General features: G+C 37.2%; 1 long non-coding RNA gene across 1 annotated transcript; it reads left to right on the forward strand.

Moving 5' to 3' along the window:
- Window positions 1-454: 454 nt before the first annotated feature.
- On the forward strand, window positions 455-2,403 carry LOC113277736. The gene is made up of 3 exons (XR_003325115.1): window positions 455-799; window positions 1,061-1,354; window positions 1,943-2,403. It is a non-coding gene; the product is annotated as an uncharacterized LOC113277736 (long non-coding RNA).
- Window positions 2,404-19,361: the final 16,958 nt, after the last annotated feature.

Genomic DNA, 19,361 nt, shown 5'->3' on the forward strand with positions numbered 1-19,361 from the left:
TTGTGTATAATTAGTGACGTAGTCGCCTGCGTTTGACTTTGACTTTTATTTATCTTTTTAAAGAAAAACTTGGTATAAAAATCTAAGGAACTCTAACTTACTTTTGCGGGGAAGTACACATCATCGTCTACGAATGCTACCAAGCTCTACTTTAATCTTGAGGTACCTAAACTTCAATGAATAGGAGAGGTAGACTATTTCAATGATCCTGATATGCTTCAAGTATTTGTTGTTTTCTGTCCGTACCAATGACACATTCATGCTTATTGCACATGCCGTCAGGGTTTTAGTCAAGGAGTATTTATTACTGTCGTTCAAAGAATGGGAGTAGGAGAAACACTACATCCTAGAGTTTGGTGGCACTCCAACCAGCAAGTAATATTCCTCTTCTTATTTCCAGAAAGAATTGCACGCTTTCATCTCCCACCTCAGCCTTTGAATTACATGTATCTTTTGGGTATATCATAAGATTGATGTTCTCTTTACTAGACTTGGTTTTGTATGAGTGGAATAAATATTAGACCCCAAGATTTTACCTTATGTGTTTGTGATGTGATTTTGTTATTTGATTATTGTGTCCTAGAGTTGAGAGGATGCCGCTTAGAGTGCTATTTTTGGGGTGTGTGCTTGCTCTTATTGAGAATTGCCATAAACGAAGCCAACTTCAGTAATGATGAATTAGTTTTAGTCTCCAGCTGAATTTGTAGGGCTCGCCAAATTCAGGTTTTAGTTTCTTGAAATGGTGCATATTCGATGCTCATTGTACTAGCTAGGATTATCGGAAGTTGTGAAAAAAAATGTAAGCATCAATTTTCCATACTATGAACATATGTATGAACTACATCTTTGGTTTCCGTTGACTATCAGCTTTTTCAACTTATTTTTTGAATGGATTCTTACGGATCAGATGATCCAAACATATTAGTTACTACTTGCTACATACTTATACTGTTATTCTGATTGCTATTTCATGCATTACTACGTACATATACAGTTATTCAGGTTGCTATATTATTATTCTTTTAACTTTCGTAGATGGTTCCAACTGATTAAAAAGCAGGGAAATCGATCCTTACGGTTGTCAAGGCTGAATACATCACCATGCGCAAAGAGAGGCCAACAGATCATAGTATGATTCTAATTAAGAACTTGAGGATGACGATGACGGATGACCACATACATTCGTGGTGACAGGCCTGTCTTATGTGACAAAAGGTTGTACTTCAAGTATCGAAGTTGCAACCAGATATAATCATGGAGTTCCAAGGTATAGTTGAGACATGTACTTATGTGGTTTGGTAGCAGCAAGAGAAGACTTTAGAAGAATGTCATATTGCTGAACATATAAACCCAGGTAATCCAAAAGATTAAATTTTATTTTTGAAACCCCTATACAAGTACCAGATACAAAGTAGTTCTGATTTAATGGAGAATACCCTATACACGTAATGAAACGCCTATTATCAATCATTGTAGCATTCTTTGTATTTGTGACCAGGAATGAATTTGATAAATATGATTTTGGACCTCAAACTGCTATTTGCTCCAAATACAGAGCAATATTGTGGCAAGAATCAAATCCTGAATTTGGCTTAGGTTGTGCAGAAGGAACAACTAGACTGTCATACTTAGAGACAGACTCCCATTTTTAGACACATTCTCAGGGCATATAATTCCATGTTTGCATTCACGATGACACGTCATTAATGTTGTTAGACTAAATGGTCGAAATCATCATAAGATTGGATCATTTGGAGCAAGTGAGACAAAGGAGCCGGGATCAACAGGCTCGAGTAATTTTACTATCAACATTCATTAGAGCCACTTAGTTCTGTTTATTACTTTCACATGCAATCTAAGTTTGTTGGAAATAACCGATTTGATAGTTTATTTAATTCAAATTAGGGTTTTGTCTTGATGATTCTTTGGTTATGGTGATCAGGTGAGAGCTGAATATTGAATAGGGAGAATTCTAGGGTGATGGGATGTTCTAGCCGAGGACGTGAGAATTCACAAAGAGCATCTTATTGTCTCAATAAGAACATTTTTGCTGCTGAGAAGGTCTTTCTGTATCTAGCAATAAGTTGCAGGTATTTAGAATCAAATTTTCAATTTTTTCAGATAGTTTTTGTCTGTAGAGTTGATAATTCTTCCATTCTCTGCATTGATGATCAATCAAGAAAATAAGTGACCAAAGGTGTTCCTAAGAAAAGTAACACTTTGTCTTACTCAAATTTGAGCAACCGAAGTTCAACCAAAGGTGATGCTCGGGCCTGTCTGGGACCATCTATGAAGGAGATGATATTCTCACTGTTTGTGGTCATTTCGATGGCTATTTTCCATCTGTCACATAAAACTATATTTTTTATCTCTACCTCTGAAAGCAGGTCATCCTGAATTTGATTTTAATTTTTACTTTTTTTGTACCGATTGTTGGCCTTAAGAAATCATTCTCTCATCGCTCTACCAGAGCTAATTCAGTTTCCATGTATTCCCACTTGCCATCTTAGCTCATCTGAAAGAGCGCATGGGTTTGTTGCCATGTGGTCGTGGGTTCGATTCCCACAGATGGCGAAGGAACCCTATGGTTGTACAATGCTTTGGTGCAGCTACCCTAACATGGTCCATTCTACAGTACCAAATCTTATTACGTATCACACTTAAATTGAAGTGGAGACTATGTTTTGCTTACGCAACATGATGTTTTGTCATAGAGATTATTTTTTGTAGTTGACTGTATATAAGAGTCATATGTTTTACTATAGAGATGAAATCTGTATAAAGCTGGGGTGTGGATACGCATTACAGAAAAAGCTTTCATTACAAGTGGTAGGTGCAATAGAGACCGAGCTCAGTGATGCGGAGAGATGAATTATAGCCATCCTGTAGGTGTGTTACATTTTATATGTTTATTTGTTCTGCACTTCTGTTGATACTTCACCGTAGAGCCTCCTGATGCAGGTCACTCTATCATGCATCATACATGATATCCACCGTTAATAATTTTTTTTAAAAAAATTATAAGAAAACCATGTTTTGAAGTATGTGTACTTGGTTATATCAAAAATCAAGGAAGTACCGTTCTCAGTACTCTACTCTAAACATGTTAAAAGGTCGTATGTAATGAGTGCATACTGCATAGAACTCTATTACCTCTTGGATTAGTGGGTCACACTACTACTTTGTCAGATACTACTATCATTGCTCCCTAGATTATCACTAAAGTCTCTTCTATTATGCACTCAGATGGAATGCAGTAATATGCACGGCCAACATTGTCTTAGTAATTTCTTTCAAGGGTCTCATTGCTCTTAGAATTTGATTAGTGTTGTATAAACTTCATTATCAAATCAAAGTGGTGTTCGGTTGACAAAGATCTTTACTCCTTTTGTTTATTGTAGTTGCTAAAAATCTAACAACCACACCCAAGATGGAGATCTACTAACAAGTAAGACATGAAGTGCATCAAAGTAAACATGAACACAAGGTTTTTACGTAGTTCGGCTATTAATGAAGCTTACATCCACGGGGTTTCACTATGATCGGAGTGTTACATGAAGATCCATTAATGGAGGTCCTCAAGAGACTTGAAACTCCATTAATGGAAGAAGTATTACATACAAGCTCAAGAGCTCTCGGGTCGTTTGAGGAGAAAAGAAGAAGCATCCCTACAAACATATTTCTCTTTCCCTTATAAAGGGGTAGGGATGTACACGAGTTACAATAATGCCCTTAGGGCTGACTAGTTAGGATAAGAGCTAGCAAGGTCTTATTTCCTACAAACAATTGTATCTAATTAAGCTACTTCTTCCTAGATCTCTCGACACGTGTCCGTTACATATTTTCTGCTCCTACATTTATGCCCCTTTTCTTGAGGTTTGTTCGAAGAGCAAATCCTTAAGAAAATATTGCGTCTGCGCTGTTGTTGATGTCTTGCATTCGGTACCTCCACTTCGGGTCTTGGCTTGATGACGTTATCTGTGCGTTATTCAAAGTCAAACTGATTGTTACCCGAATCTCAAATTGTGGCGACTTGGGATTTCTGTTGGGCTGCGAGCTGTCTGGATCTGGGCTTCTGAGTAGAATGCCTCCCGACTAGGCATATCATTGTCTTTGGTCCGATCTTGTTGTGCTTACCAATTGGTTCTTATGTTTCAACTGTACTCGACGTCGCGTGCTTATTTCCTCTTTAATCGGATCTGGCTTTTCTCGATATTGTAGACGAGTTCAAGTCGTGCTGTTATAGATGATCGACTCGGAGTCAAGTCTCGTCTTGTAGGAATTATCCTCTTTGGTTGATTTAAAATTCTTGGGTGTACTTCTGGCTTGGATTAAGCTTGCATTTGGAGTTCAAATTCCTTGCTGGTAGTAGTTCTCTTAGGAACAGCTGTTCTAGCACTTGTTCAAGATGGTGTCTGGAATGTCCAAACGAGTTGAATTCTTGTTGAGAATTTCTGATGTTGAGTCGCTCTTCTAGGTTTTAAATGGCTTCCTTTTCCGATACGAGTTTGGTGGTGTTTGCCTCTGTTGTGGGTTCTTTGTTGGGAAGAGTTGATGACTTGGCGGTGCATCGGATGTACTTTGCATTGAGTTGTATAGCTTTACATTGTTGCTGAAGGAACTGAGCAGAAGAATACAAACTGCGTCTGCAGTATGCATACTTGCCCTTATTCTTGTGCGAAGTTTCAAAGAAATTAAAGGCTGCTGATTGTTGTCGTCGTGTTGTGACATTCTTCGTAGATCTGCTTCCATCGGGTTGTACTGTGTAGTCTTAGCTAACATTTATGAACTGAACCATGACCTCAGCCCCGAACTATCAGTCTCCCTTGGTAATCGCCGCTCACTTCGGGTCGGATTGCTATTCTTTCGCCTGAAGTATATATGAAGCATTCCCGAACTGACTAGACTTTGGACAATCTGGTCATGCACTCATCATGTTCGAAGTTGTTGTGTTTCTCCTTGGTGGTCTATGCTCAAAATTTTACTGGTTCAGCGGGCATCAGTTCTTGTCGAATTGTAGTAGAAACTCCCTAGACAGACATGGGTTGTTGCTGCTTACGAGGGAAAATGACAATTTCTATATCTCAAGTACGATGCAAAGTCAAACCTTTGTTGTTAGCATAAACATCACAGTGAATCGACCCATGTTACTATTCAGTTAGCTGAAAATGAAAAGGCAATGAGAGGGATATAGGCTTAGCACCTTAATTCTAGCATTTTCCTGGTCTAACTTGTTTCCATACGACTCTAAGGATGTGACCGATTGTTCCCGTACTCGCGATGTTACTCACTAAGCATGCTCACGGCATGAATCAGCAAAATATCTTTGGTCTAAAGTGAAAAGAAGCATGCAAGTTATGGCATATCAACATGGTTGTAAAGTGTTTGGGTTTATCCTAGTCTTTCCAATTATGCAAACAATCATTGAACTACGCAGTATAACAATTTCTAAAAATAGATGATACTTAGCTGTTTTTCGAAACCGACTGACTGTCTTGGCGTCCCCAGTTTGCTTCAAAGCATGATGAGGGTGTTCTCGTGTCGCTCCTGCAAAGCACTTTTCTTGCATCGATCTTGTGTCTATCTGATTGTTGTCGAAGGGACTGCGCAAAGGAATACAATCTGCTTCATCCTAGTACGCGTACTTGCCCCTATTCGTTTGCGGAGTCTCGAGACAACAATTGTGCCCCTGTGCCCCAGACTAGCTCTCGTCCTTAGTTTCTACGTCTTTCTTCTCGCCCAAAGATGTGCATCCAGATCTGTGCACAAAATACTTAAGCTCATGTAATGCACGAGGGCTAGTGACAACTATATCAAATAGCAAAATATCATCATGTTTGGTACAAACGATATCACATTCGTAATTCGTAATAAAACATGTGATAGGGTTCTGTCAAATGAGCTACGAAGCACACATGTTTGTTTTAGCACTATTAGAACGAGCAATCAGTTGAGATTTTATAGTGGCCGATGATGAACCGAAATGTGTGGATGACATGTCCCCTTTAGTTAAAACAACTTGCAGTCTTGGGGATAGGCGATACTTAGCTTGTTTTTTCGGTGATAGATTTTGGTTTTGCTGATGGCGATGAAGTACATAAGGTCATTTTTTTCGACCTGGCAAGTCCTGATACTTGGGCGCATTGTTCTATTGTACTTTGGAATGGCGTGGAAGGCTAGTTGTAGGCTCTACTCGTACATTACTCGCCTCATAACCGAACTATATAGTTACTTGTGATCTTATTTGCTGCCAGTGATGTCGACACGGTATGGTTTGTTTCTGCAACTTCTTGCTTGATTCACAAACTCGGGAGACTCCGTGATCTCATTGCATCCTTCGTCTCACTGCAACGTTCGTTTGGTTGGTGATCTCGGTCCGTAACTTTTGTTGTTCACGATTCTCGACTAAGACAATTACTCTTCTTATCTTCCGTGTCCCTGTATGTAGTCTCGTCTGTTCGTGTTACCCTGACATAGCTTTGGTTTCCATCGACCATTCCTGTTGTGGGCCGATTGATGCTGGTTGCTTTTGCGTTTGATTTTGTCCATCATGTAGCTTCCGTGCACACCATTTAGCCTCCATGTGATATTTAGCTCAGTTTGTGTTAGCATGTTGATGACCGATTAGAAGCCGCCTCTGTTACCGTTTTCTTACAAATACGATGTACTTATGTTATTCAAGTCTCCCACGCTGATGACCCGACAGATCCGTCGTCCCGATTGTGTTTCCCCTTTCATGTATAACCGCTCGTAGTTTTAGCATACATATTTTCCTGCAATACTAATCATTTCAGAGTAGGCATTAGTTAATATTCCATATCTGTCGAACACACTCAACAGGGAGGGTCATCGGGCCTAATGCCATTTCCCGATTGAGGTATCTCATCACTATCTTTTAGATTCAGTGGAAGTGTATTAGTCGTTCCTAGTTGCTAGGCCTGATGGTCCCGAGTGGTTATCGACCAACCATCTCGGGCAAGTGGTCACGGCCACTTGCGATGGGGGTAACCTGTCAAGTGTAAGTAGGTTACCTGGCTGAGAAGAAATCGTATCTTAACTTCCTTTGATAACTGGCTTCCAACCACCAGAACCCTTAGGCTACCTCGTCACTTGCACACTGCCACTGCCCCGAGTATCGAATATCCAGTCGACTATAAGCCACCTCGGCACTTCCACACTGGCGTTGCCCCGAGTACGAATGACCATTCGAGTGTAAGTCATCTCGGCACTTCCACACTGACGTCGCCCCGAGTATGAATGACCATTAGTCGCTCATGTCTTATTTCCTACCCCTCGCGGTTTTAAAGAAATAAATGACAAGTTAGCTTCTGGCTCGTCCAGGGCTCTTAGATCACCTCGGATCATTCCGTTTGATGACCCGAGTACGAATGACCTGTGTGTTGTTACAGTACGCTAACAACCCAAGGCGTCCCCCAGGTTATTATTTTCCAAAGCCTGTGTAGTCTAAGTTGGAGTCAGAAGTCTTAGACCATCTCGGGCCATTCCGTTTGATGACCCAAATACGAATGGTATATCACTGCGTTTATCATACCATCGCCTTACCGTTGTACGTTTCATGCAGTACACTATGTTCCACGAATATTCAATTTCGGTCCCGTTTCATTGCCACGATTTGTGAGTTCTTTCCTTGATCTTGGAGTTATCAGTTGTCTCCCGAAGAATGCCTTCATTCTACCGTTTGTCTCGATTTGTTCGTTTCAAGTTTCGCCCTGACTATACGCTTTGTGTTAGGATAGACAGAGTCCTACATTGCATCCGTAGTAGATTGTTGTCGGCAAGGTGATATATCGTCTCACTGGTAGTCAGGCTTGGTGTGTTCACATACAAAGGTTTCGATAGGCAAACAGTTGTGTTATTTCCCGAAGTTGATATCTTCACATAGTCGGCTGTTGCTGCGAGGTAATCGATTCCATGCTGGAAATTCGTCCGATGAAAGGTATGCTCGAGTGGTTGTTTGTTGGCCCGAGCTGCCTTGCTCCCAATTTATCGAAACAGAGAGGAAGTAGTCATGAGTTGGTTCTGAGATAGACGAATTCCCAATATACATTGGTATGTGTGTCTGGTCCGAAGTAGCTGAGTACTAAACATAGTTGGTGTGGCATTGTGTCTCAAGTGATTATTTTCGGAGCAGCGTTTGCCCCTCGTCCGTTCAGCGTCATACACTAGTGGGATATCTCAATCACACGTTGCTCCAATATCGCCGAATCTCCCATGCCATCATGTCACTGTCGTATCTCTCTTGATTCCCTCAAAGGTCCCTGTGAATTCTAATTACAGGTTAGCAACTACGAAGAGAATCTAACCACAAGACCACATCCTTCAAGCTTTTACAGTAATTAGGCGCAAGACGACTCGTGTTGTCATTCTATGCATATTAGCTTTAAGCGAAATAAATGTTATCGCGATGAGTTGCTCATGCTATTCAATTTTTCGTACAAGGATTATATTATGCCTTCCCAGGCGTTTCGATGATATACGATTATTTGAGATAACGATCGAGAATCGCAAATACAAAGGTCGTTCCCTTTTAACTTGTTGCTCATAAGATGTTTAGTGTGTCATTAACATGTTATAAATACTTATGAATTAGTGTATAGCGAGACATTAAAATGTGTATGACATCGATTTTGAGTTCCAGTAATGATACTAGCCATATCACTCCACTAAATATGCCAAACCACAATCACTGAAATGGTCTAAACAAAAGGCACTCCCTTAAGCATGTATAGTAAGCTAGAGAACTTAAAGTTATCATGTTAAGCATGGTCTCAAACGTGCGCGTATGGGAATACCAACATAACTGTACTCATGTTGTATGATATTCAGATTCTTTTAGATGGATTATGCTCGTCTCAATTTCTCAAGAATTTTCGCGCATGTGAGTCAATTAATTAGCTATCAATAATCCGGGAGCAAGAAGGAAAAGATTCTTCCCTTTTAATGTAACGTCCACGATTAGTCGAAGTGGTTGTCACAATCGGGTCTGTTGACCCTGCGCACATCTTATCTGAAATTTTCCCTTGAAATGGATTGAGATGCCCCGACACAATCTGACACGAGTAGGTGCAGCTTGATACGTTGCTTCTTCTCGGGCAACTGACCGTTGTTCATAGTTCGACTGGCATATCATAATGAGCTTTACAGATCTAGGCGATCCGGATCCTTCCGCCGTGAATCCTTTGTGCAGATTCTCTAAGCAATCAGTCTTCTTGTTTGGCTTTTCGAACTTCTTGTTGTCCCGAGACGAGCTATCTGGAGCCGAGGCCGCGGTTTGGAGCATGCATTAAACTGTCATGCCTGGGGTAGTGATCGAGGGGTTGATCCAAGGTGGTCATATATGAGTAGAGTATGCGAGTCCGAGTTGATCGTATGGGCAGTTCTTCTCCATATATTGGGTGGCGACCGGAAATGGATTCTCACATTAATAACAAGTTATCATTCTCGGATTGTCACTTCCCGAGCTGATATTTTTCGAGTTAAATTTTCCTTTGTGTTAAAGTTCTTACATTACCATTTATTTCTTTCATGGTCTAAGATATTAGTGATCATTTATAGAATACAAATATCTATATCGTCGGGACTTTGTTTTTCACAAAATCAAGTGATTTTTCTGTCATCTTTGGAGATATTTGTATGTATATCCATAGAGATTGGTGATAAACTCCAATTCACTATCTCATTATTGCAGTGAAACTCTGTTCAACCATAACATTCATCGTTATTATAGTCCCAAATATTGGGTCTTATTTTTCTGATCATCACGACGATGGGACAGTCGAATGAGCTTTGCCCCTTATCATAACGTGATTGCGTAGTCCTTTATGATCTCTAATGAGTGGTTTCCTCTTCGTCCGTCATGGTTGAAGGTGTAATCATTATAAACGTTGGCTTAGATGGCACGAAATGACATAGTCCGAGGTTGGGCTGATCTGAGATGGTTGATCACAAGAGATTGTCCATAACAACATTCCTCTGAGATAGTTTCGCCGAAGGTTCAATATTTTTCATCCCCATCGTCACTTTTCTGCAACAACAAGCTATTTTAAGTGAGTATCTAAGAAAGAACTTAGCCTAGTTGCACATTCGACATCTGGATAATAATAGTGCCACTAACGACATCACCCATTTTCCCCAAAGCCTGGCCAAAGACTTGGTACTTAATGTTTTCAAAATAAGATGATCTATTTTATCAATTGCATGCAAAATCAGATTTGGGTTATTCACTTGGATTTGAATGTTATAAACAAACAAATATGAATGTTATAAGCGATGTATTGAATGGACTAAGTGCTAGAGAAAGGTGGAACTTATCTTTTATTTCCGATGGCTGATGCCATGGCCTGCGCTTTGGTAAGCGACACCCCTTGACACAGGACGTCAGCTTCGATCCTTACTCCTACTTCAGAGATATAGTTGATGTCGCTGCGACACGTCATTATGCTAGAATTCAACACCCTATGTTGCGTGGTTATCCCATTTCGTTGCATGATTCGGGCAGGTTCTCCCAATACAACTTCAAAGTTGATCTTTCACATCGATTGTGTTGGGCAAAATTATCACATCCGCGATGGTGATTCAAGGTGATCCGATATAAGAAGGATATGGTTGTCAGAGTTAATCGTCTATTCAGTTCTTCTCACGATGCTGAGAGGCCGATGCTTCACAAATCCAGTGGGTAACGTCTGGTGGTTTGGTCATAGAGGATCGTTTCGTCTTCATGTGCAAAGTTGCTCATCCTTTGGAGTCTACGTCATTGACTGCAGCTTGCGTGTGCACTGCCAATATCATTTTCTTCTCAATTGATACTCGGGATTGAATTTATGCACATGAGGAGGATGTAAATAGCATTTATCAAAACGACTCGCAAAATGGGGATTGAGGAAAATAAGAATGTTCCCTGTTATAGATGAAGGTCCCTTGAGGTTGTGACATTTTCAAACGATCCGTCTCGACTTTCCCAAGCAGAAAGCTCCCGAAGCGATTTGATAGTAATCTTCCGAGTTGACGAGTCTGAGTTGATCTGAAGCGGTTGTTCCGTCCGGTATGGTTCATCTTTCCAGATATAAAATGAACTGACCCGAGCTAGGCTTTGCAAACGAATGGTACTGGCCGATGTAGCTAGCTCCGACCTGTTGCCTGGTATCTGCCCCGATTTGACTTGACACGAGATGATTTTGATCCGAGTAAGTTAACTGACTCGCCCCAATATAGAATTCCACGAAGCTGAGTTGTTGTAATTCCCATTGATACTACAAGCAGAATTGGTCGAGATGGTCATTGACTGGAGCTGCACTAATGAACCCAGAGATGGCCAGACCCAAGATAGACGCTAGGAATTGACACAGTTTAAACAACCAAAGTTTGATTGAACACGTTTGGTCCCGATGATGATCTCTTCCGAAGCTGAATGCTGAGACCCGATCAACCCGATGTTGATTACAGTTTATGATCTCATCCGTGGTGAAAATTGATAAGATATATCCAAAATTACTTGTTCTGTGCAATCCAAAACTACTGCTACTTACTGCTGGAGTTGGCAGGCGAATCTAGTGTACTGGCAAGATTGCGACACTTGAACAAATTGATCAGAGCTCGGTCCAGCTGTGGCAGTTTGTCCCGTGACGATTTCCTTCGAAATTGAGGTGCTGAGACCTGGTTAAATTGATGGTGGCTTCACAAATTCCATCTTCCTGTAACTCTCGATGGTGAAGGTTAGAGGTGAAATCTACATCAGCTATGTTATTCCAATTATCACTGCAACAACAAATCAATCGAGTGAATAGAAAAAAGGAGTAACTATATCATTCAAGGTAGAAAGGCCCCAGATAAAAAAAACAGATAAATCCCCAAATCAGCTTAGGATTTCATCACTCAACGTTTTCAAAATAGCTTAAATGGGTTTACAAAACAAGATCTGCTGATAGCAAATCTCCCATCGAAACAGAAATCGAGTAAAACTTTTGAAAGAAAATCCATTTTTTGCTCAAGAACAAACCCTAGATTTCCATAAACACCTTTTGAAAAATTTGCACTCAAAACTTTCAGATCGAAGTGTAAACAAAATAAGAGATAGATGAGAAGAAAATTCGTCCTGTTTCAGGCTTGTTGTCCGGCGAAGTATCTCTGTTTTCGATTTTGTTGAAGCTTTCACTGTATTCATCTCTGATTTAGACACATGAGAGTTCACTGCTTCTGTTGTTCGTTATCTGAATATAACTTTCTGTTGGCAAAGTTACATGTTTTCCCCTCACACTTCAGCCTAAAAAGTTGGTAGATCAATACCAACTTCACTGGAACTAGATCAATACCAACTTCACTGGAACTACCACTTCCAAGCTAAGAACTACAAATTGGAGACTCTTGGTCCCCTTAGTCGGCGCCAGAATGTAGTTGTTAAAAATCTAACAACCACACCCAAAATGGAGATCTACTAACAAGTAAGACATGAAGTGCATCAAAGTAAACATGAACACAAGGTTTTTACGTGATTCGGCTATTAATAAAGCTTACATTCACGGGGTTTCACTATGATCAGAGTGTTACATGAAGATCCATTAATGTAGGTCCTCAAGAGACTTGAAACTCCATTAATGGAAGAAGTATTACATACAAGCTCAAGAGCTCTCGGTCATTTGAGGAGAAAAGAAGAAGCATCCCTACAAACATATTTCTCTTTCCCTTATAAAGGGGTAGGGATGTACACGAGTTACAATAATGCCCTTAGGGCTAACTAGTTAGGATAAGAGCTAGCAAAGTCTTATTTCCTACAAATAATTGTATCTAATTAAGCTATTTCTGATTGATCTCTCGACACGTGTCCGTTACATATTTTCTGCTCCTACATTTATCTTGGAAAATGAAGAGAATTTGATTACAATTATTTTACAGGTGGCGTATGACAATATGTTACAATTTTGTTTCAATTGAACCCGTGACATTGAAAAGTATTTTGAGCCATATGGTAATGTATTGCATGTCATAACCCGAAGGAACGTTGCATTTGTTCAGTCTGAGACACATGAAGAAGCTACTAAAGATCTTGAGTTCACTCACACGAGGTAAGTTGGTTCTCTATATCTTGCTGCTGGATAGTTGCCATATATAATTTGTTGCTTTGTGGTTTGTTGTAAGATGTTTGGCAGGGTTGTCTCTATTGAATGTGACCTCAGTATGAGAGCAGCAAGGTGGTAGGGGGACGATAGTCGTAGGATAGGAAGGGAATATAGTCGTTCTAGAAGTAGAGGTCCAGTGCATCGAGGTTTCCAGTGATGAAAACTAACTTTACAGTTCCATTCCAAATAAATCATGCTTCTTTGCCAGACACAAAGGGTTAATGTGAATCAATAACATGTACTCCCTCCGTTCCTTTTTAATAGTCTGGTTTCCTAAAATAAATGTTTCAAAAAAATAGGCTGGTTTCCTAATTGGGAAAGTCAAATGTTACTTTAGTTTTCTGGGACCACTTTTCTCTTAACTTTTTTTGATGACAAGTGTCATGTGGACCATTTCACTATACTTCTTGTTGAGATATATGTTTTAAAAACATTAATTAATTTCCAATGTTATTCTCACAATTAAATGGTTTTAATGTGACCATTATTCCTTTCCTTAAAGAATGAATTTATTTTGTTTTAATGCCAAAAATCGTTTTCAAATTGAGTGGGTTAATGAAGCTAATTATGTCCTTCATTTACTCATATTTATTTCCTTGGCTATTAAAATAAAATCAGATTTTTTTTATGAAAAAAGGGTTAGAGGAGTTGTATAACATTTTCTTATGAGAGAGTTTTTTCATTTATGTTTCAGAAGAGTTGTTGAAACATTTTTTATAGAGAGAGTTTCTCTTTTATGTCTCTTGGGTTTTCGAAGAAAAATGAATTTTTGTGAGAAAGAAAAACAAGTGTGTGATCATCTTTGATTTTTCTAAATGTGTTTCTGAGCAAGAATGAAGTGTAGAAGTTTCACATCCTGTCATCGTGCAAGAGTGATTGTGTAAGAGATTGAACTCGGCTGTTTTATCCTGGGGACGACGCGCCATTGAAGAACTGCTTACACAATCTTGGGCAGAGCCGCGAAACGTCTTAAAGAAAGTGACCTAGTCCGTGACTCAGCCATAACAATGTTTTGTTTGTTTTTTTTATGATTGTTTTGCAGGCATAGTTCAACAATTGTTCCAACAATTTTAAGACGATTATTCCGCCACAGATATCAAAAGAAAACGATTGATGAAACGCGATAAGTATCATTGTTTTATTTCGTTTTATAGAACTATAATCGGTATAATTTTTCTTTGACGATTGAAAATGATGCTTGAGATTTTAGGTAACCTGATACATAGAGTTAGTTTTATGTTTTGGACTAGGATTGTAAAATGGTTGATATATTTTCGTGAATTTTTTGCATAGAAAAATATTGCTGAACATACACGAACGTTTTTGACATGTTATAGAGTTTTATGCGCATCTCTTTAACGAAAAGGAAGTGGGTCTTGAAATTTTAACCGAGTATATGAAACATCATGAGGATCTTACCTGTAAAATTGCATAATTTTTGGAGTCCGAAAAGTATTTTTAGAGTATTTTACGAAACTGAATAATGTTGTTGAAAATTTCCGACGATTAGAAATTTAGTATTGATTAATTTAGTATTTCTGATCTCTGTGCTGATATTTTGGGTTTGTGTGAAGCATGAAACTTTTAAATTATGAACTTATCTTCGAAACCCATTTTGAAATTTCCTGTTTGGATTTTAAGATTGAGAGATGTGGTGATTTCAAAATCGTTGTGTACGTTTGTCCAAAATAGGAGATGATACTTGATATTAGAGATTAAAGATTGAGATGTAACAAATTATATTAAAATTCATGTTTTGATTTTGATTTTGATTTTGTTTTTTATTACTTCTTACTCTTGTTTTGGAAATGAAAAAGAAGATCATTGTTAGAGATTAAGCTAATGCACCACATGTGCTTGATAATATGCTTAATGGAAAGTTATAACTATATGTTATAACTATATAACTTTGAATCTTTGATTGAAACTTAAGAGAAACATAGAGTGCTATGTTTTATTTGATTTTCAAGTAATTATGTAAGTGCATACCTTACATATTTTTTTTGGTTTCAAATGCTCACATGTACATGATTGTGACAGGTGAAAATTCACTTATTTGAGGAAATTTTATTTTCTAATGAAATAAAAAATTACGGGAGATTAATCGATGTGTGGAGCAATGGAGTTGCTGATTTCTTTGTTAGTGCACAAAGAATGGACAATGGTTTACAACTAATTGAGCTTTAAAAGCAATTGAGGTATGTTTGATGAACTATTTGTAGTTATTGTAGTGATCAAATAATGACATTCTAAATTGAATAAATTGATTGTTCAATCTTAGAATAAATTTTAGGGAAACAAGATATTGAGAATTATTGTGTATGACAATAAACATGTGACTCATATAAGTTTGGAACTTATGAGATGGAATTTTATACGAACCTAAAACCGAAATATTTTGAAACCTAGTCAAAACCAATGTGAATATCAACTCTCACCAAGAAATGAACATAATATTGATTATGAATTTATTTGCTATTGTTGCACGGTATTGCAAAGATATCAAATGTTATTAACAACGCTTTTCAAGCTAAGTTAATGTGAATTGTGGATACGGTGAGAGGTTGATATATATTGGTGTTTTACACCATGTTTGTTTTGATAGGTTATGGTTCAAAAGTTAAACCAAATCGTTTGAAAGAAAGTGGTGTTGAGATATACTCACATCACTAGGATTTTCGGTATTGGTACGATCTCAAAGTTTACTTTGGGTAGAACAATCTTGTTAAAGATGTTCATACTTCCGAAATGAGAAAGAATTCTAGTTTCCGCCTATCTTGTTATTTACAAGATTGAGATTAGAAATTTGTTGAGTTTGATCAATGCAATACTACAAATGATATGTTATGGATAAAATGTTTGAGCATAATATTGCAATTTTATCATAACATAAATTGAATTTTCAATATTTGAAATATGAGATTTTGTCATGTTTTTTAAGAAATCAATGAGATAGTGATGAAAATGAGCATGTTATATTTTATTATAAACTTGGTGAATTTTTGAGTAACATGTATGTAATCTTACCTAACTCATAAAAGCATAAACACTTTCAAATCTTACGCAACTTGCAATGATACTGGATGAAATAAAATATTTGAGAATTTTATAAATATGCTTCGAGTATCTAGTCTTGATATCAAATATGATTTTTGAGTAGTGAATTAGAAATGTTGCTTTCAAGAAAATTGTTTGAATTTTTTCTCTATATTGTGCAAAACGTTTTGGGTTTTGATCATTGGTTTATTAGTTTTTCACAATTTATTGGGATCTTTGGATATTGTTTTGAAATTCTTGTTTGAGTGAAAAAATAGTGGGGGTTCCATACCCTATGTTTCACCAACTTTGATTTAAATTAGAGGAACTAGAAACATGAAAGTGACAAGTAATTCACTAAGAATGAACCTAGAAAAGCATATATGGTGAGACTAAATTTTAGTCATGAATATTTTGTTAATGGAAAATAACTTCTTATAGAGAGTAATTTTTTTCTTCAAACTATTAAATCTTTGGCAAAAAGCTTTTATGAGCCTATTGTTTTTAGACAAGCAAACAGAAAATTGTTGACTCTTGCATTCATGTCGCTAATTAACTTATATGCTTGTTTTGTTGATGTTGTTTCTACGATATATGATTTGTTATATTCATAAGTAGAAATATATACTTTTGTGTAAGTCAAAGATGAGAATATATGTAAACCAAGCATGGAAAACTGTGTAGTTTCTACAATAAAAGAAATCATATAAGTTAGATAAGTTATCCTTTATATTCTGAAAAACAACTTTAAAACAATTTACAAAATAAAAATTGTTTACTTGATTCATTCGAATAATTTCAGAATTGATGAAAGTGAAATGCACAATACTCTTTGTTTTGTATGCATAAGTGATTTTTTGAATTTTTATTCTAACTTATAGGATGAAAATGAAATTGAGAACATGCTTAGTTTGTTATTTGACATGAAAGACTTGAGTGAAGATGATGTATATTTTTGAAATGAATTTTTTCTTTCTTTGGATCGTTTTCATTTCAATGAAAATAGAATTTTTAAAAGAGACAAAAATATATATAGTCTGACTGTAAACAAGTTTTCACTCATTGGTTTAGTGCTAATGCTTTTGAGATTATGTGTGATTGCACTATACATGAATATGGTAGATCAGTATGCTTCTTTGCTACGTGATTGACTATATATATAAGTATTTTTTGTAGTGGGGGTTTAATATATTACTTCCATAGTGGAGGTTTTATATTCAGATTTACCAATCCTAGTATGGAAAATTGGTAAACTTTTGAGAACGTTATGAGGTGTTTCAAACACCTTACACCTAAAAATACACTATCTAAATGGTTACCACAATTAATTAAGGATATTGTGAAGCTGATTGGACATCCTTTCAGGTGAATCCTCTAAGGGATGGAGTGATTGGATCCTCTACTAGATAGAGGAACAGACATATTAATCCAATGTGATAGTACCGCAGCTATTGCAAGAATTGAGAACGTTATGACAACTACAAGAGTTGATGTTATGAGAATGAATTATATAGTGTCTGGAAAGAGATTTCATTAGTCCTTTGACGAAAGGATTGATAAGAAGATGTGATACATCTTAGGGATGAGGTTGATGCCCATTGAGATTGAGTCATATATGATGGATACCCAACCTAGAAATAGGTTCAAAGGGACTAGACGAAGTCATAAATGATATGGAGATGCGAGAATCATGCTTTTGAAGAACTCATCCCACAACATGACATCCTGAAGCGAGTAAAAGGTTGAGTTTAATTTTAATTTTAAAATTTTAAACTCTTAATGATGTTTATATCTCTATTTAAAGTGGGGTACTTTCAGGAGTACTCTTGATAAACTCACCTATATGAATGTGAAAGTGTGACCGCTTTCTATGAGAATATGGGCAGTTCTCTAGATCATTCATTAAACTGGGATACAAGCACATGGCCATAATGTGATGGCTTTAGACTTTACACTAGTATAGTCGTGTGTGTTAAGTAATCTTTTATCTCCTAGAGTTCAAGACTTATGTTCACTCTATGGTCAGATTTAAGAGAGCCTATTAACACTACGTAAAGGTTCAAGTCGCGAGACACCTTTGCTTATGCACAATTCTACAAGTTCTTGCTCAATGTTTTGAAAAATATAAGTGGGGGATTGTTGAGATATATGTTTTAAAAACATTAATTAATTTCCAAATGTTATTCTCACAATTAAATGGTTTTAATGTGACCATTATTCCTTTCCATAAAGAATGAATTTATTTTGTTTTAATGCCAAAAATCGTTTTCAAATTGAGTGGGTTAATAAAGCTAATTATGTCCTTCATTTACTCATATTTATTTCCTTGGCTATTAAAATAAAATCAGAATTTTTTTATGAAAAGGGTTAGAGGAGTTGTATAACATTTTCTTATGAGAGAGGTTTTTCATTTATGTTTCAGAAGAGTTGTTGAAACATTTTTTATAGAGAGAGTTTCTCTTTTATGTCTCTTGGGTTTTCAAAGAAAAATGAATTTTTGTGAGAAAGAAAAACAAGTGTGTGATCATCCTTGATTTTTCTAAAAGTGTTTCTGAGCAAGAATGAAGTGTAGAAGTTTCACATCCTCTCATCGTGCAAGAGTGATTGTGTAAGAGATTGAACTCGGCTGTTTTATCCTGGGGACGACGCGCTATTGAAGAACTGCTTACAAAATCTTGGGCAGAGCCGCGAAACGTCTTAAAGAAAACGACCTAGTTCGTGACTCAGCCATAACAATGTTTTGTTTGTTTGTTTTATGATTGTTTTGCAGCCATAATTCAGCAATTGTTCCAACACTTCTTTTGCTGACAAGTGTCATGGGGACCATTTCACTTCACTTCTTTTATTGACAAGTGTCATAAAGACCACTTTCAATGATTAATTCTCTTAATTTTCTCTAAAAACAAAACCAGCCTATTAAAAAGGAACGGAGGAAGTACTATTTTAGGTAATTAAAGTCGAGGGATGGATTTAATAAAAAGGAGTCATCTGTCTGCACAAGGTTTCGTAACTCAACTCTCCCATAATAATTTGGCTGGAAAATTTGTGAATTTGGTTATATATGATTCTGCCTATGACATTTAAGAATCATTGTTTATGTTTGTGTTTAGTGGAAAACCATAACAATGGAGACCAGTTTTATGCACTTATTCAAGTCCTTTTATAGTCTACAAATGTACGGATAGTGATGCC

Source organism: Papaver somniferum, chromosome 5, assembly GCF_003573695.1.
Source record: "Papaver somniferum cultivar HN1 chromosome 5, ASM357369v1, whole genome shotgun sequence".
Taxonomy (NCBI): domain Eukaryota; kingdom Viridiplantae; phylum Streptophyta; class Magnoliopsida; order Ranunculales; family Papaveraceae; genus Papaver; species Papaver somniferum.